A 20,652-nucleotide genomic window follows, 5' to 3' on the forward strand; every position below is an offset into this window, starting at 1 on the left:
AAAACACACCTTGTTTAAAATGATGTAATGAGCCGAGGATCTGGGCCAGAACGATTCTTTTGTCTTTATAATTTGTGTATCACTCGACAGCCGTTCCAACACGACAAGCGCGTTATCTGAAAATCCGAAAACGCTGAGTGTAAGTACGCGCAGCATGGTTTTGAAAGAAAACAATCATTACTTGAAGCTCATCTGCTTACCTCGGTGCAGAGCGCGAGCAGCCAAGCAATTTCCGTAGTGTGGCGGAGGGACGAATCAATCGCGGCGTCCGTTTTACTCTGTGAAGACAGACGAATAAAATAGTCTTATAGACATCGGTCCGCGAGTGAATCGTGAGTTTAGCAGGCAGTTGTTGTAGAGAGGTAAACGGCCTATTTACCTGCGGGAGCGTCGGTGTTCATGTTCTCATTTTGCGGTGGCTGGCCTCAGAGTTGCTGCAAGCTGGAAGTGGCCATTACCAACAGCCGTATTTACGCAATTCCTTCTCGCGTGAACAGGACTCTAGGTGACATGGGAGTTGTAGTTTTTTTAGACATGATCGGGTTAGCAGTGGTTGTTTCTTTTTTTGGTGTTGCGACCTGGTGGATGATTTGTTGGAGTGTTCAAAGGATCCTGAAAAAGTTTTTTAATCCACGCGGCGGGAAAAATGCAAATGAAATAGCATGTGTAGATGTTTCAAACACCCATTGCAGATGGACCCAGTCAATCCGTCCTTTATTCTTGTGTGGAAAAGGCCTTGGTTCATAATTTATAAATTTCCGAGAGTTCATTTAATCCATCAATGGACGTATTGAATTTAATTATCAACATTGCTTCTCTCTTCAATAGTTTGGCGTCCAAGTCGCCGCCTCGTAGGTCACGCTCCACTTTGGAAATAACTGTCCATTTTAGTTCTTGTTCTGTGTGGTTGTTCGAATGCCAGTGGTTCACCAATGGCGCATTTTGTACTTTTTTACGGATCCTTGATTTATGTTGTTGAATACGAATCCGTACTTCCTGATTGGTCTTACCGATATAGAGTTTGTCACATGGACAACGGATGCCATATACTACAAATTTTGATTTGCAGTTTGAAAAGGTCTCGTGTTTCCAGTGTTGGCCTTTGTGGGAAAACAAATTGCTTTCAATCGTGGAGTCACAACAGACACATGTTCCACATTTACGATGTCCTTGTATTGGTGGGAGACATAGCATACTTCGTAAGTCAGACTCTTTACTTCTTGGTAATGCTGCCCGTATTATCTGATTGGCGATACTTTTGTCCTTTTTAAAGGCAAATAAGGGAACTTCATTTAATGTTGTGTCCAAGTGTTTTACTAAATGCCAATTCTGTTTTATGGTCTTTTTGAACCAATTTGACGTTGGACAAAATGTGGAAACACATACTATTCTGTCGGACGTCGGTTTCTTGCGTCTCTCAAGTAGAGTTTCACGAGGTGTCCACCATGCTCGTTTAATAGCTCTTTTCAAGAGCTTTTTTGGATACCCTCTCGCTAGAAGATTTTCTTTCAGTCTTTCTGCATGGGAGAAATATTCATCTTTGAATGAACAATTTCTTCGTATGCGTAAAAATTGCCCATAGGGCAAATTTTCTCGTAAACTGCGCGGGTGGTTGCTTGAAAAATGCAACGCTTTGTTACGGTCTGTCTCTTTTTTGTACAATGTGGTCATGAGGCGTCCATTTGTTGGATATACTTCAACGTCCAGAAATGCCATTTTGGTTTTGGAGGAATTCATACTGAATTGTATGTCTGGTGTTCTATTGTTGAGCCAATTGAAAAATGCTTCTAGCTGTTTTTCATCTCCGGACCAGATCATAAAAATATCATCAATGTACCGGAACCAGCTATTGATGGAATCTGCAAATGGATTATTGTTGTAAACAAATTGATCTTCATATTTGGACATGAAAAGAACAGCTAGTTCCGGGGCGAAAGGACAGCCCATAGCCACGCCTTTGACTTGGTAGAAAAAATCATTTTGGAAGCAAAAGTAGTTGTTCTTAAGGGCGAAAGTGGCTAAATCCATAATAAATTCGGTGGGAATTTTCTCGGGTTTTGGTCTGCTGTCCAGGAATACTTGAATCACCGCTAGTCCCTCGTCGTGCGGAATTTCAGTGTAGAGCGATGTGACGTCTAAAGTCACTAGAAGCTGTGTCCCTTCATCGAATCCCATTGTCTCAAGCTTGTTCAAAAAGTCGGTGGTGTCTTTTAGATACGATTTTACTTCACTCATAAACGGTTTTAGGAAAAAATCAACGAATTTCGAAATGGGTTCTAATAAAGATTCGCACCCGGAGACTATTGGTCTACCCGGCGGATTGTGTTGGTCCTTGTGAACTTTGGGTAGTACATAAAAGATGGGAATTCGAGGGTGTGTATTCTTTAAATATTCGTATTCTTTTTTTCCCAAAAATCCTTGATCAAACCCTTTTTGGAGCATATGAAATAATTTGCCTTGGAGTTCACCTGTGGGGTCTTTAGATATCTTCCTGTAACACAGCTCATTAGAGAGTTGTCTGTTTACTTCTATGATGTAGTTCTCCTTTGCCCAAATAACAATCGATCCGCCCTTGTCGGCTTGTTTAATTATTACCGATGTGTCATTTTTCAGGTTGAGGAGTGCCTCCCTTTGAAGTTTAGTCATATTGGATCTTATGTATTTCTTTTTTTGTTTCTCTGTTTCAGTTATGGCTGATAGAATCACCTTTTCGAAGATTAAGACCTCTTTGGGGACTTTAATAGAAGGCGGGCAGAACCCTGATTTTTTCTTAAGTCCTGTTGTCTCCATGTTGTCTTTTGGTGGATTTTCAGAAAAAAATGTTTTCAACCGAATTTTGCGGCAGAACTCTATGAATTCTGTTTTGAGTTGAACAAAGTTGGTCACCTTGGTGGGGACGAAGGATAATCCTTTCTCGAGTACGCTAGACTCCGCTTCCGATAAGACTTTATCCGATAGATTGAAAATTGGTGATGTTTTTAGTTTTTGTAGTTGTGTTGTCTGGTGGTCATTTCCCACGGCTGGTTTGTATACCTGGACCTCCCTCGAGGTTTCCGTTGGCCTCTTCCTAAAAAAGGCGATGGCTGTTGGTAATTTTGTTGGTAATTGCCTCTCCTATTGAAATCTGGACCGTTGGTGGATTTATCTATATCACTTCCGTTTGATGAAGATGTCGAATCCGAGAAAGAAATGAATTTTTGTCTTGATCTGCCTTGGTATTCTGACAGAAATTTGCGTGAATCTGGTCTTGAATAAAAATCAATCTGTAAATAAGGGTATGCTTTCTCTAATGAGAAGTTCCTTTTATCGTTCTCGAATTTGTTGCTTTTTTGATTGATTGAGTAGTCCTTGAATTCAGCAATTATTTTGTCAACTTTGTCTAATAATGCCTTTGCATCTGTAATTAGTTGGTTTGATTTGATCTCACTTTCCAAAATGGCAATTTCCTCAAGTTGTTGTTTGGACAACCTTTGGGCCGTCTCCACTGTGAGTACCATGAGGTCCCTACTGCATTTGGTTTCGATTGAGCTATATCCTTTTTTATAGATAGGATCGTCAGTAAAGATGACCGGTACGTTACGGATCTGCAGGCCTCCAGGGATAGTGCCCGCTCTTAAGTGTTCTATTAGAAAATGTCCGTGCAAGTCCGTCCTTATTTGTTTTTTCTTTAATCGAATAAGTTTTTCAGATTCGTTATTGATTTTCGCTGTAGAGCTTAGCGCAGCCGACGCAAAGAGAGGTGGGTCACTGAGTAATTTCAGAATATGCTCTTCACTGTATGCGAAGGTGTCATGGTCTGACATAATTTGTATAAACTACACACAACAACTTACAATCACCTTTCTCATAAACAACAATATACAAAATACAAACAATCTTTTACCCTATGGTTGAAAGATGAGTCCACACCAAGTGGCCACCCATCTAGCAGTGGAATCTAAACAAACAACGAAGGAATAACTCCTGGACAACAACCTCGCGGGCAAGCGCCCGCCAAGTAACCTCAAAAAGCAAGGAGGGTTCTGGCTCAAGTAGCAGCATGGCCAAACCAAAGCTAATATAAAGAACAAAACAAGTGCCAATACTGTATGTGTTTTCACCTTGAGTTTACGTAGTGAACTGAATTAAACAAGAACACTAGCCACAACTTTGTCGTTGAATTTAATCAAAAAAGTGTTTGCTATTTTATAAACACTGCATTTTTTGTTTTTTTGTTAAGGTTAAATAAAGTACGCTCATCACAATACAAAATACATTACAACATTAATGACAATACTAACAATACAAATACATTTGTTACAATTTAGACACCTGTGCACAAAAAGAAAAAATTCGTTCTACCTAACATACAAACAAACAACACATTCAAATCACATTATATACAATCTATATACAGGCCATCAGTATATCGCAATTGACATAGTCAAGAATTAATTCACTGTTTACTTTAAACAAAGATTGGCCCGAGGCGGAGAGAGGTCTACGCGTTTCGAATCCCGCTGAGTGCTGGGATTCTCATCAGGACCAACATGTGGCTGTGAACCAAAAAACAGAAAAAGTTTTAAATAATAGTGACCCAACTCTAGTGTGTCAAAGCTGCATGAGTTTGTTAAAAAGGCTCTTACCTAACAGTGAGGGAAGCCAACTTATTCTCTAAGGTGTTGCTTCTTCAAACAGAAACCTAAATGAAATCAGGACCAAAGGCGAGTCAGTTTCTATATCTATATTGCTACAACCAAACACAGAAGGAGCCCAACAGACAGAGAAAACACACCTTGTTTAAAATGATGTAATGAGCCGAGGATCTGGGCCAGAACGATTCTTTTGTCTTTATAATTTGTGTATCACTCGACAGCCGTTCCAACACGACAAGCGCGTTATCTGAAAATCCGAAAACGCTGAGTGTAAGTACGCGCAGCATGGTTTTGAAAGAAAACAATCATTACTTGAAGCTCATCTGCTTACCTCGGTGCAGAGCGCGAGCAGCCAAGCAATTTCCGTAGTGTGGCGGAGGGACGAATCAATCGCGGCGTCCGTTTTACTCTGTGAAGACAGACGAATAAAATAGTCTTATAGACATCGGTCCGCGAGTGAATCGTGAGTTTAGCAGGCAGTTGTTGTAGAGAGGTAAACGGCCTATTTACCTGCGGGAGCGTCGGTGTTCATGTTCTCATTTTGCGGTGGCTGGCCTCAGAGTTGCTGCAAGCTGGAAGTGGCCATTACCAACAGCCGTATTTACGCAATTCCTTCTCGCGTGAACAGGACTCTAGGTGACATGGGAGTTGTAGTTTTTTTAGACATGATCGGGTTAGCAGTGGTTGTTTCTTTTTTTGGTGTTGCGACCTGGTGGATGATTTGTTGGAGTGTTCAAAGGATCCTGAAAAAGTTTTTTAATCCACGCGGCGGGAAAAATGCAAATGAAATAGCATGTGTAGATGTTTCAAACACCCATTGCAGTTGGACCCAGTCAATCCGTCCTTTATTCTTGTGTGGAAAAGGCCTTGGTTCATAATTTATAAATTTCCGAGAGTTCATTTAATCCATCAATGGACGTATTGAATTTAATTATCAACATTGCTTCTCTCTTCAATAGTTTGGCGTCCAAGTCGCCGCCTCGTAGGTCACGCTCCACTTTGGAAATAACTGTCCATTTTAGTTCTTGTTCTGTGTGGTTGTTCGAATGCCAGTGGTTCACCAATGGCGCATTTTGTACTTTTTTACGGATCCTTGATTTATGTTGTTGAATACGAATCCGTACTTCCTGATTGGTCTTACCGATATAGAGTTTGTCACATGGACAACGGATGCCATATACTACAAATTTTGATTTGCAGTTTGAAAAGGTCTCGTGTTTCCAGTGTTGGCCTTTGTGGGAAAACAAATTGCTTTCAATCGTGGAGTCACAACAGACACATGTTCCACATTTACGATGTCCTTGTATTGGTGGGAGACATAGCATACTTCGTAAGTCAGACTCTTTACTTCTTGGTAATGCTGCCCGTATTATCTGATTGGCGATACTTTTGTCCTTTTTAAAGGCAAATAAGGGAACTTCATTTAATGTTGTGTCCAAGTGTTTTACTAAATGCCAATTCTGTTTTATGGTCTTTTTGAACCAATTTGACGTTGGACAAAATGTGGAAACACATACTATTCTGTTGGACGTCGGTTTCTTGCGTCTCTCAAGTAGAGTTTCACGAGGTGTCCACCATGCTCGTTTAATAGCTCTTTTCAAGAGCTTTTTTGGATACCCTCTCGCTAGAAGATTTTCTTTCAGTCTTTCTGCATGGGAGAAATATTCATCTTTGAATGAACAATTTCTTCGTATGCGTAAAAATTGCCCATAGGGCAAATTTTCTCGTAAACTGCGCGGGTGGTTGCTTGAAAAATGCAACGCTTTGTTACGGTCTGTCTCTTTTTTGTACAATGTGGTCATGAGGCGTCCATTTGTTGGATATACTTCAACGTCCAGAAATGCCATTTTGGTTTTGGAGGAATTCATACTGAATTGTATGTCTGGTGTTCTATTGTTGAGCCAATTGAAAAATGCTTCTAGCTGTTTTTCATCTCCGGACCAGATCATAAAAATATCATCAATGTACCGGAACCAGCTATTGATGGAATCTGCAAATGGATTATTGTTGTAAACAAATTGATCTTCATATTTGGACATGAAAAGAACAGCTAGTTCCGGGTCGAAAGGACAGCCCATAGCCACGCCTTTGACTTGGTAGAAAAAATAATTTTGGAAGCAAAAGTAGTTGTTCTTAAGGGCGAAAGTGGCTAAATCCATAATAAATTTGGTGGGAATTTTCTCGGGTTTTGGTCTGCTGTCCAGGAATACTTGAATCACCGCTAGTCCCTCGTCTTGCGGAATTTCAGTGTAGAGCGATGTGACGTCTAAAGTCACTAGAAGCTGTGTCCCTTCATCGAATCCCATTGTCTCAAGCTTGTTCAAAAAGTCGGTGGTGTCTTTTAGATACGATTTCACTTCACTCATAAACGGTTTTAGGAAAAAATCAACGAATTTCGAAATGGGTTCTAATAAAGATTCGCACCCGGAGACTATTGGTCTACCCGGCGGATTGTGTTGGTCCTTGTGAACTTTGGGTAGTACATAAAAGATGGGAATTCGAGGGTGTGTATTCTTTAAATATTCGTATTCTTTTTTTCCCAAAAATCCTTGATCAAACCCTTTTTGGAGCATATGAAATAATTTGCCTTGGAGTTCACCTGTGGGGTCTTTAGATATCTTCCTGTAACACAGCTCATTAGAGAGTTGTCTGTTTACTTCTATGATGTAGTTCTCCTTTGCCCAAATAACAATCGATCCGCCCTTGTCGGCTTGTTTAATTATTACCGATGTGTCATTTTTCAGGTTGAGGAGTGCCTCCCTTTGAAGTTTAGTCATATTGGATCTTATGTATTTCTTTTTTTGTTTCTCTGTTTCAGTTATGGCTGATAGAATCACCTTTTCGAAGATTAAGACCTCTTTGGGGACTTTAATAGAAGGCGGGCAGAACCCTGATTTTTTCTTAAGTCCTGTTGTCTCCATGTTGTCTTTGGGTGGATTTTCAGAAAAAAATGTTTTCAACCGAATTTTGCGGCAGAACTCTATGAATTCTATTTTGAGTTGAACAAAGTTGGTCACCTTGGTGGGGACGAAGGATAATCCTTTCTCGAGTACGCTAGACTCCGCTTCCGATAAGACTTTATCCGATAGATTGAAAATTGGTGATGTTTTTAGTTTTTGTAGTTGTGTTGTCTGGTGGTCATTTCCCACGGCTGGTTTGTATACCTGGACCTCCCTCGAGGTTTCCGTTGGCCTCTTCCTAAAAAAGGCGATGGCTGTTGGTAATTTTGTTGGTAATTGCCTCTCCTATTGAAATCTGGACCGTTGGTGGATTTATCTATATCACTTCCGTTTGATGAAGATGTCGAATCCGAGAAAGAAATGAATTTTTGTCTTGATCTGCCTTGGTATTCTGACAGAAATTTGCGTGAATCTGGTCTTGAATAAAAATCAATCTGTAAATAAGGGTATGCTTTCTCTAATGAGAAGTTCCTTTTATCGTTCTCGAATTTGTTGCTTTTTTGATTGATTGAGTAGTCCTTGAATTCAGCAATTATTTTGTCAACTTTGTCTAATAATGCCTTTGCATCTGTAATTAGTTGGTTTGATTTGATCTCACTTTCCAAAATGGCAATTTCCTCAAGTTGTTGTTTGGACAACCTTTGGGCCGTCTCCACTGTGAGTACCATGAGGTCCCTACTGCATTTGGTTTCGATTGAGCTATATCCTTTTTTATAGATAGGATCGTCAGTAAAGATGACCGGTACGTTACGGATCTGCAGGCCTCCAGGGATAGTGCCCGCTCTTAAGTGTTCTATTAGAAAATGCCCGTGCAAGTCCGTCCTTATTTGTTTTTTCTTTAATCGAATAAGTTTGTCAGATTCGTTATTGATTTTCGCTGTAGAGCTTAGCGCAGCCGACGCAAAGAGAGGTGGGTCACTGAGTAATTTCAGAATATGCTCTTCACTGTATGCGAAGGTGTCATGGTCTGACATAATTTGTATAAACTACACACAACAACTTACAATCACCTTTCTCATAAACAACAATATACAAAATACAAACAATCTTTTACCCTATGGTTGAAAGATGAGTCCACACCAAGTGGCCACCCATCTAGCAGTGGAATCTAAACAAACAACGAAGGAACTCCTGGACAACAACCTCGCGGGCAAGCGCCCGCCAAGTAACCTCAAAAAGCAAGGAGGGTTCTGGCTCAAGTAGCAGCACGGCCAAACCAAAGCTAATATAAAGAACAAAACAAGTGCCAATACTGTATGTGTTTTCACCTTGAGTTTACGTAGTGAACTGAATTAAACAAGAACACTAGCCACAACTTTGTCGTTGAATTTAATCAAAAAAGTGTTTGCTATTTTATAAACACTGCATTTTTTGTTTTTTTGTTAAGGTTAAATAAAGTACGCTCATCACAATACAAAATACATTACAACATTAATGACAATACTAACAATACAAATACATTTGTTACAATTTAGACACCTGTGCACAAAAAGAAAAAATTCGTTCTACCTAACATACAAACAAACAACACATTCAAATCACATTATATACAATCTATATACAGGCCATCAGTATATCGCAATTGACATAGTCAAGAATTAATTCACTGTTTACTTTAAACAAAGATTGGCCCGAGGCGGAGAGAGGTCTACGCGTTTCGAATCCCGCTGAGTGCTGGGATTCTCATCAGGACCAACATGTGGCTGTGAACCAAAAAACAGAAAAAGTTTTAAATAATAGTGACCCAACTCTAGTGTGTCAAAGCTGCATGAGTTTGTTAAAAAGGCTCTTACCTAACAGTGAGGGAAGCCAACTTATTCTCTAAGGTGTTGCTTCTTCAAACAGAAACCTAAATGAAATCAGGACCAAAGGCGAGTCAGTTTCTATATCTATATTGCTACAACCAAACACAGAAGGAGCCCAACAGACAGAGAAAACACACCTTGTTTAAAATGATGTAATGAGCCGAGGATCTGGGCCAGAACGATTCTTTTGTCTTTATAATTTGTGTATCACTCGACAGCCGTTCCAAATCGACAAGCGCGTTATCTGAAAATCCGAAAACGCTGAGTGTAAGTACGCGCAGCATGGTTTTGAAAGAAAACAATCATTACTTGAAGCTCATCTGCTTACCTCGGTGCAGAGCGCGAGCAGCCAAGCAATTTCCGTAGTGTGGCGGAGGGACGAATCAATCGCGGCGTCCGTTTTACTCTGTGAAGACAGACGAATAAAATAGTCTTATAGACATCGGTCCGCGAGTGAATCGTGAGTTTAGCAGGCAGTTGTTGTAGAGAGGTAAACGGCCTATTTACCTGCGGGAGCGTCGGTGTTCATGTTCTCATTTTGCGGTGGCTGGCCTCAGAGTTGCTGCAAGCTGGAAGTGGCCATTACCAACAGCCGTATTTACGCAATTCCTTCTCGCGTGAACAGGACTCTAGGTGACATGGGAGTTGTAGTTTTTTTAGACATGATCGGGTTAGCAGTGGTTGTTTCTTTTTTTGGTGTTGCGACCTGGTGGATGATTTGTTGGAGTGTTCAAAGGATCCTGAAAAAGTTTTTTAATCCACGCGGCGGGAAAAATGCAAATGAAATAGCATGTGTAGATGTTTCAAACACCCATTGCAGTTGGACCCAGTCAATCCGTCCTTTATTCTCGTGTGGAAAAGGCCTTGGTTCATAATTTATAAATTTCCGAGAGTTCATTTAATCCATCAATGGACGTATTGAATTTAATTATCAACATTGCTTCTCTCTTCAATAGTTTGGCGTCCAAGTCGCCGCCTCGTAGGTCACGCTCCACTTTGGAAATAACTGTCCATTTTAGTTCTTGTTCTGTGTGGTTGTTCGAATGCCAGTGGTTCACCAATGGCGCATTTTGTACTTTTTTACGGATCCTTGATTTATGTTGTTGAATACGAATCCGTACTTCCTGATTGGTCTTACCGATATAGAGTTTGTCACATGGACAACGGATGCCATATACTACAAATTTTGATTTGCAGTTTGAAAAGGTCTCGTGTTTCCAGTGTTGGCCTTTGTGGGAAAACAAATTGCTTTCAATCGTGGAGTCACAACAGACACATGTTCCACATTTACGATGTCCTTGTATTGGTGGGAGACATAGCATACTTCGTAAGTCAGACTCTTTACTTCTTGGTAATGCTGCCCGTATTATCTGATTGGCGATACTTTTGTCCTTTTTAAAGGCAAATAAGGGAACTTCATTTAATGTTGTGTCCAAGTGTTTTACTAAATGCCAATTCTGTTTTATGGTCTTTTTGAACCAATTTGACGTTGGACAAAATGTGGAAACACATACTATTCTGTTGGACGTCGGTTTCTTGCGTCTCTCAAGTAGAGTTTCACGAGGTGTCCACCATGCTCGTTTAATAGCTCTTTTCAAGAGCTTTTTTGGATACCCTCTCGCTAGAAGATTTTCTTTCAGTCTTTCTGCATGGGAGAAATATTCATCTTTGAATGAACAATTTCTTCGTATGCGTAAAAATTGCCCATAGGGCAAATTTTCTCGTAAACTGCGCGGGTGGTTGCTTGAAAAATGCAACGCTTTGTTACGGTCTGTCTCTTTTTTGTACAATGTGGTCATGAGGCGTCCATTTGTTGGATATACTTCAACGTCCAGAAATGCCATTTTGGTTTTGGAGGAATTCATACTGAATTGTATGTCTGGTGTTCTATTGTTGAGCCAATTGAAAAATGCTTCTAGCTGTTTTTCATCTCCGGACCAGATCATAAAAATATCATCAATGTACCGGAACCAGCTATTGATGGAATCTGCAAATGGATTATTGTTGTAAACAAATTGATCTTCATATTTGGACATGAAAAGAACAGCTAGTTCCGGGTCGAAAGGACAGCCCATAGCCACGCCTTTGACTTGGTAGAAAAAATAATTTTGGAAGCAAAAGTAGTTGTTCTTAAGGGCGAAAGTGGCTAAATCCATAATAAATTTGGTGGGAATTTTCTCGGGTTTTGGTCTGCTGTCCAGGAATACTTGAATCACCGCTAGTCCCTCGTCTTGCGGAATTTCAGTGTAGAGCGATGTGACGTCTAAAGTCACTAGAAGCTGTGTCCCTTCATCGAATCCCATTGTCTCAAGCTTGTTCAAAAAGTCGGTGGTGTCTTTTAGATACGATTTCACTTCACTCATAAACGGTTTTAGGAAAAAATCAACGAATTTCGAAATGGGTTCTAATAAAGATTCGCACCCGGAGACTATTGGTCTACCCGGCGGATTGTGTTGGTCCTTGTGAACTTTGGGTAGTACATAAAAGATGGGAATTCGAGGGTGTGTATTCTTTAAATATTCGTATTCTTTTTTTCCCAAAAATCCTTGATCAAACCCTTTTTGGAGCATATGAAATAATTTGCCTTGGAGTTCACCTGTGGGGTCTTTAGATATCTTCCTGTAACACAGCTCATTAGAGAGTTGTCTGTTTACTTCTATGATGTAGTTCTCCTTTGCCCAAATAACAATCGATCCGCCCTTGTCGGCTTGTTTAATTATTACCGATGTGTCATTTTTCAGGTTGAGGAGTGCCTCCCTTTGAAGTTTAGTCATATTGGATCTTATGTATTTCTTTTTTTGTTTCTCTGTTTCAGTTATGGCTGATAGAATCACCTTTTCGAAGATTAAGACCTCTTTGGGGACTTTAATAGAAGGCGGGCAGAACCCTGATTTTTTCTTAAGTCCTGTTGTCTCCATGTTGTCTTTGGGTGGATTTTCAGAAAAAAATGTTTTCAACCGAATTTTGCGGCAGAACTCTATGAATTCTGTTTTGAGTTGAACAAAGTTGGTCACCTTGGTGGGGACGAAGGATAATCCTTTCTCGAGTACGCTAGACTCCGCTTCCGATAAGACTTTATCCGATAGATTGAAAATTGGTGATGTTTTTAGTTTTTGTAGTTGTGTTGTCTGGTGGTCATTTCCCACGGCTGGTTTGTATACCTGGACCTCCCTCGAGGTTTCCGTTGGCCTCTTCCTAAAAAAGGCGATGGCTGTTGGTAATTTTGTTGGTAATTGCCTCTCCTATTGAAATCTGGACCGTTGGTGGATTTATCTATATCACTTCCGTTTGATGAAGATGTCGAATCCGAGAAAGAAATGAATTTTTGTCTTGATCTGCCTTGGTATTCTGACAGAAATTTGCGTGAATCTGGTCTTGAATAAAAATCAATCTGTAAATAAGGGTATGCTTTCTCTAATGAGAAGTTCCTTTTATCGTTCTCGAATTTGTTGCTTTTTTGATTGATTGAGTAGTCCTTGAATTCAGCAATTATTTTGTCAACTTTGTCTAATAATGCCTTTGCATCTGTAATTAGTTGGTTTGTTTGATCTCACTTTCCAAAATGGCAATTTCCTCAAGTTGTTGTTTGGACAACCTTTGGGCCGTCTCCACTGTGAGTACCATGAGGTCCCTACTGCATTTGGTTTCGATTGAGCTATATCCTTTTTTATAGATAGGATCGTCAGTAAAGATGACCGGTACGTTACGGATCTGCAGGCCTCCAGGGATAGTGCCCGCTCTTAATTGATCTTCATATTTGGACATGAAAAGAACAGCTAGTTCCGGGGCGAAAGGACAGCCCATCCACCAGGTCGCAACACCAAAAAAAGAAACAACCACTGCTAACCCGATCATGTCTAAAAAAACTACAACTCCCATGTCACCTAGAGTCCTGTTCACGTGAGAAGGAATTGCGTAAATACGGCTGTTGGTAATGGCCACTTCCAGCTTGCAGCAACTCTGAGGCCAGCCACCGCAAAATGAGAACATGAACACCGACGCTCCCGCAGGTAAATAGGCCGTTTACCTCTCTACAACAACTGCCTGCTAAACTCACGATTCACTCGCGGACCGATGTCTATAAGACTATTTTATTCGTCTGTCTTCACAGAGTAAAACGGACGCCGCGATTGATTCGTCCCTCCGCCACACTACGGAAATTGCTTGGCTGCTCGCGCTCTGCACCGAGGTAAGCAGATGAGCTTCAAGTAATGATTGTTTTCTTTCAAAACCATGCTGCGCGTACTTACACTCAGCGTTTTCGGATTTTCAGATAACGCGCTTGTCGTGTTGGAACGGCTGTCGAGTGATACACAAATTATAAAGACAAAAGAATCGTTCTGGCCCAGATCCTCGGCTCATTACATCATTTTAAACAAGGTGTGTTTTCTCTGTCTGTTGGGCTCCTTCTGTGTTTGGTTGTAGCAATATAGATATAGAAACTGACTCGCCTTTGGTCCTGATTTCATTTAGGTTTCTGTTTGAAGAAGCAACACCTTAGAGAATAAGTTGGCTTCCCTCACTGTTAGGTAAGAGCCTTTTTAACAAACTCATGCAGCTTTGACACACTAGAGTTGGGTCACTATTATTTAAAACTTTTTCTGTTTTTTGGTTCACAGCCACATGTTGGTCCTGATGAGAATCCCAGCACTCAGCGGGATTCGAAACGCGTAGACCTCTCTCCGCCTCGGGCCAATCTTTGTTTAAAGTAAACAGTGAATTAATTCTTGACTATGTCAATTGCGATATACTGATGGCCTGTATATAGATTGTATATAATGTGATTTGAATGTGTTGTTTGTTTGTATGTTAGGTAGAACGAATTTTTTCTTTTTGTGCACAGGTGTCTAAATTGTAACAAATGTATTTGTATTGTTAGTATTGTCATTAATGTTGTAATGTATTTTGTATTGTGATGAGCGTACTTTATTTAACCTTAACAAAAAAACAAAAAATGCAGTGTTTATAAAATAGCAAACACTTTTTTGATTAAATTCAACGACAAAGTTGTGGCTAGTGTTCTTGTTTAATTCAGTTCACTACGTAAACTCAAGGTGAAAACACATACAGTATTGGCACTTGTTTTGTTCTTTATATTAGCTTTGGTTTGGCCGTGCTGCTACTTGAGCCAGAACCCTCCTTGCTTTTTGAGGTTACTTGGCGGGCGCTTGCCCGCGAGGTTGTTGTCCAGGAGTTCCTTCGTTGTTTGTTTAGATTCCACTGCTAGATGGGTGGCCACTTGGTGTGGACTCATCTTTCAACCATAGGGTAAAAGATTGTTTGTATTTTGTATATTGTTGTTTATGAGAAAGGTGATTGTAAGTTGTTGTGTGTAGTTTATACAAATTATGTCAGACCATGACACCTTCGCATACAGTGAAGAGCATATTCTGAAATTACTCAGTGACCCACCTCTCTTTGCGTCGGCTGCGCTAAGCTCTACAGCGAAAATCAATAATGAATCTGACAAACTTATTCGATTAAAGAAAAAACAAATAAGGACGGACTTGCACGGGCATTTTCTAATAGAACACTTAAGAGCGGGCACTATCCCTGGAGGCCTGCAGATCCGTAACGTACCGGTCATCTTTACTGACGATCCTATCTATAAAAAAGGATATAGCTCAATCGAAACCAAATGCAGTAGGGACCTCATGGTACTCACAGTGGAGACGGCCCAAAGGTTGTCCAAACAACAACTTGAGGAAATTGCCATTTTGGAAAGTGAGATCAAATCAAACCAACTAATTACAGATGCAAAGGCATTATTAGACAAAGTTGACAAAATAATTGCTGAATTCAAGGACTACTCAATCAATCAAAAAAGCAACAAATTCGAGAACGATAAAAGGAACTTCTCATTAGAGAAAGCATACCCTTATTTACAGATTGATTTTTATTCAAGACCAGATTCACGCAAATTTCTGTCAGAATACCAAGGCAGATCAAGACAAAAATTCATTTCTTTCTCGGATTCGACATCTTCATCAAACGGAAGTGATATAGATAAATCCACCAACGGTCCAGATTTCAATAGGAGAGGCAATTACCAACAAAATTACCAACAGCCATCGCCTTTTTTAGGAAGAGGCCAACGGAAACCTCGAGGGAGGTCCAGGTATACAAACCAGCCGTGGGAAATGACCACCAGACAACACAACTACAAAAACTAAAAACATCACCAATTTTCAATCTATCGGATAAAGTCTTATCGGAAGCGGAGTCTAGCGTACTCGAGAAAGGATTATCCTTCGTCCCCACCAAGGTGACCAACTTTGTTCAACTCAAAACAGAATTCATAGAGTTCTGCCGCAAAATTCGGTTGAAAACATTTTTTTCTGAAAATCCACCCAAAGACAACATGGAGACAACAGGACTTAAGAAAAAATCAGGGTTCTGCCCGCCTTCTATTAAAGTCCCCAAAGAGGTCTTAATCTTCGAAAAGGTGATTCTATCAGCCATAACTGAAACAGAGAAACAAAAAAAGAAATACATAAGATCCAATATGACTAAACTTCAAAGGGAGGCACTCCTCAACCTGAAAAATGACACATCGGTAATAATTAAACAAGCCGACAAGGGCGGATCGATTGTTATTTGGGCAAAGGAGAACTACATCATAGAAGTAAACAGACAACTCTCTAATGAGCTGTGTTACAGGAAGATATCTAAAGACCCCACAGGTGAACTCCAAGGCAAATTATTTCATATGCTCCAAAAAGGGTTTGATCAAGGATTTTTGGAAAAAAAGAATACGAATATTTAAAGAATACACACCCTCGAATTCCCATCTTTTATGTACTACCCAAAGTTCACAAGGACCAACACAATCCGCCGGGTAGACCAATAGTCTCCGGGTGCGAATCTTTATTAGAACCCATTTCGAAATTCGTTGATTTTTTCCTAAAACCGTTTATGAGTGAAGTGAAATCGTATCTAAAAGACACCACCGACTTTTTGAACAAGCTTGAGACAATGGGATTCGATGAAGGGACACAGCTTCTAGTGACTTTAGACGTCACATCGCTCTACACTGAAATTCCGCAAGACGAGGGACTAGCGGTGATTCAAGTATTCCTGGACAGCAGACCAAAACCCGAGAAAATTCCCACCAAATTTATTATGGATTTAGCCACTTTCGCCCTTAAGAACAACTACTTTTGCTTCCAAAATTATTTTTTCTACCAAGTCAAAGGCGTGGCTATGGGCTGTCCTTTCGCCCCGGAACTAGCTGTTCTTTTCATGTCCAAATATGAAGATCAATTTGTTTACAACAATAATCCATTTGCAGATTCCATCAATAGCTGGTTCCGGTACATTGATGATATTTTTATGATCTGGTCCGGAGATGAAAAACAGCTAGAAGCATTTTTCAATTGGCTCAACAATAGAACACCAGACATACAATTCAGTATGAATTCCTCCAAAACCAAAATGGCATTTCTGGACGTTGAAGTATATCCAACAAATGGACGCCTCATGACCACATTGTACAAAAAAGAGACAGACCGTAACAAAGCGTTGCATTTTTCAAGCAACCACCCGCGCAGTTTACGAGAAAATTTGCCCTATGGGCAATTTTTACGCATACGAAGAAATTGTTCATTCAAAGATGAATATTTCTCCCATGCAGAAAGACTGAAAGAAAATCTTCTAGCGAGAGGGTATCCAAAAAAGCTCTTGAAAAGAGCTATTAAACGAGCATGGTGGACACCTCGTGAAACTCTACTTGAGAGACGCAAGAAACCGACGTCCGACAGAATAGTATGTGTTTCCACATTTTGTCCAACGTCAAATTGGTTCAAAAAGACCATAAAACAGAATTGGCATTTAGTAAAACACTTGGACACAACATTAAATGAAGTTCCCTTATTTGCCTTTAAAAAGGACAAAAGTATCGCCAATCAGATAATACGGGCAGCATTACCAAGAAGTAAAGAGTCTGACTTACGAAGTATGCTATGTCTCCCACCAATACAAGGACATCGTAAATGTGGAACATGTGTCTGTTGTGACTCCACGATTGAAAGCAATTTGTTTTCCCACAAAGGCCAACACTGGAAACACGAGACCTTTTCAAACTGCAAATCAAAATTTGTAGTATATGGCATCCGTTGTCCATGTGACAAACTCTATATCGGTAAGACCAATCAGGAAGTACGGATTCGTATTCAACAACATAAATCAAGGATCCGTAAAAAAGTACAAAATGCGCCATTGGTGAACCACTGGCATTCGAACAACCACACAGAACAAGAACTAAAATGGACAGTTATTTCCAAAGTGGAGCGTGACCTACGAGGCGGCGACTTGGACGCCAAACTATTGAAGAGAGAAGCAATGTTGATAATTAAATTCAATACGTCCATTGATGGATTAAATGAACTCTCGGAAATTTATAAATTATGAACCAAGGCCTTTTCCACACAAGAATAAAGGACGGATTGACTGGGTCCAACTGCAATGGGTGTTTGAAACATCTACACATGCTATTTCATTTGCATTTTTCCCGCCGCGTGGATTAAAAAACTTTTTCAGGATCCTTTGAACACTCCAACAAATCATCCACCAGGTCGCAACACCAAAAAAAGAAACAACCACTGCTAACCCGATCATGTCTAAAAAAACTACAACTCCCATGTCACCTAGAGTCCTGTTCACGCGAGAAGGAATTGCGTAAATACGGCTGTTGGTAATGGCCACTTACAGCTTGCAGCAACTCTGAGGCCAGCCACCGCAAAATGAGAACATGAACACCGACGCTCCCGCAGGTAAATAGGCCCTTTACCTCTCTACAACAACTGCCTGCTAAACTCACGATTCACTCGCGGACCGATGTCTATAAGACTATTTTATTTGTCTGTCTTCACAGAGTAAAACGGACGCCGCGATTGATTCGTCCCTCCGCCACACTACGGAAATTGCTTGGCTGCTCGCGCTCTGCACCGAGGTAAGCAGATGAGCTTCAAGTAATGATTGTTTTCTTTCAAAACCATGCTGCGCGTACTTACACTCAGCGTTTTCGGATTTTCAGATAACGCGCTTGTCGTGTTGGAACGGCTGTCGAGTGATACACAAATTATAAAGACAAAAGAATCGTTCTGGCCCAGATCCTCGGCTCATTACATCATTTTAAACAAGGTGTGTTTTCTCTGTCTGTTGGGCTCCTTCTGTGTTTGGTTGTAGCAATATAGATATAGAAACTGACTCGCCTTTGGTCCTGATTTCATTTAGGTTTCTGTTTGAAGAAGCAACACCTTAGAGAATAAGTTGGCTTCCCTCACTGTTAGGTAAGAGCCTTTTTAACAAACTCATGCAGCTTTGACACACTAGAGTTGGGTCACTATTATTTAAACCTTTTTCTGTTTTTTGGTTCACAGCCACATGTTGGTCCTGATGAGAATCCCAGCACTCAGCGGGATTCGAAACGCGTAGACCTCTCTCCGCCTCGGGCCAATCTTTGTTTAAAGTAAACAGTGAATTAATTCTTGACTATGTCAATTGCGATATACTGATGGCCTGTATATAGATTGTATATAATGTGATTTGAATGTGTTGTTTGTTTGTATGTTAGGTAGAACGAATTTTTTCTTTTTGTGCACAGGTGTCTAAATTGTAACAAATGTATTTGTATTGTTAGTATTGTCATTAATGTTGTAATGTATTTTGTATTGTGATGAGCGTACTTTATTTAACCTTAACAAAAAAACAAAAAATGCAGTGTTTATAAAATAGCAAACACTTTTTTGATTAAATTCAACGACAAAGTTGTGGCTAGTGTTCTTGTTTAATTCAGTTCACTACGTAAACTCAAGGTGAAAACACATACAGTATTGGCACTTGTTTTGTTCTTTATATTAGCTTTGGTTTGGCCGTGCTGCTACTTGAGCCAGAACCCTCCTTGCTTTTTGAGGTTACTTGGCGGGCGCTTGCCCGCGAGGTTGTTGTCCAGGAGTTATTCCTTCGTTGTTTGTTTAGATTCCACTGCTAGATGGGTGGCCACTTGGTGTGGACTCATCTTTCAACCATAGGGTAAAAGATTGTTTGTATTTTGTATATTGTTGTTTATGAGAAAGGTGATTGTAAGTTGTTGTGTGTAGTTTATACAAATTATGTCAGACCATGACACCATCGCATACAGTGAAGAGCATATTCTGAAATTACTCAGTGACCCACCTCTCTTTGCGTCGGCTGCGCTAAGCTCTACAGCGAAAATCAATAACGAATCTGACAAACTTATTCGATTAAAGAAAAAACAAATAAGGACGGACTTGCACGGACATTTTCTAATAGAACACTTAAGAGCGGGCACTATCCCTGGAGGCCTGCAGATCCGTAACGTACCGGTCATCTTTACTGACGATCCTATCTATAAAAAAGGATATAGCTCAATCGAAACCAAATGCAGTAGGGACCTCATGGTACTCACAGTGGAGACGGCCCAAAGGTTGTCCAAACAACAACTTGAGGAAATTGCCATTTTGGAAAGTGAGATCACATCAAACCAACTAATTACAGATGCAAAGGCATTATTAGACAAAGTTGACAAAATAATTGCTGAATTCAAGGACTACTCAATCAATCAAAAAAGCAACAAATTCGAGAACGATAAAAGGAACTTCTCATTAGAGAAAGCATACCCTTATTTACAGATTGATTTTTATTCAAGACCAGATTCACGCAAATTTCTGTCAGAATACCAAGGCAGATCAAGACAAAAATTCATTTCTTTCTCGGATTCGACATCTTCATCAAACGGAAGTGATATAGATAAATCCACCAACGGTCCAGATTTCAATAGGAGAGGCAATTACCAACAAAATTACCAACAGCCATCGCCTTTTTTAGGAAGAGGCCAACGGAAACCTCGAGGGAGGTCCAGGTATACAAACCAGCCGTGGGAAATGACCACCAGACAACACAACTACAAAAACTAAAAACATCACCAATTTTCAATCTATCGGATAAAGTCTTATCGGAAGCGGAGTCTAGCGTACTCGAGAAAGGATTATCCTTCGTCCCCACCAAGGTGACCAACTTTGTTCAACTCAAAACAGAATTCATAGAGTTCTGCTGCAAAATTCGGTTGAAAACATTTTTTTCTGAAAATCCACCCAAAGACAACATGGAGACAACAGGACTTAAGAAAAAATCAGGGTTCTGCCCGCCTTCTATTAAAGTCCCCAAAGAGGTCTTAATCTTCGAAAAGGTGATTCTATCAGCCATAACTGAAACAGAGAAACAAAAAAAGAA

This window comes from Triturus cristatus, chromosome 4_2 (genome assembly GCF_964204655.1).
Source record: "Triturus cristatus chromosome 4_2, aTriCri1.1, whole genome shotgun sequence".
In the NCBI taxonomy this organism is placed as follows: Eukaryota; Metazoa; Chordata; class Amphibia; order Caudata; family Salamandridae; genus Triturus; species Triturus cristatus.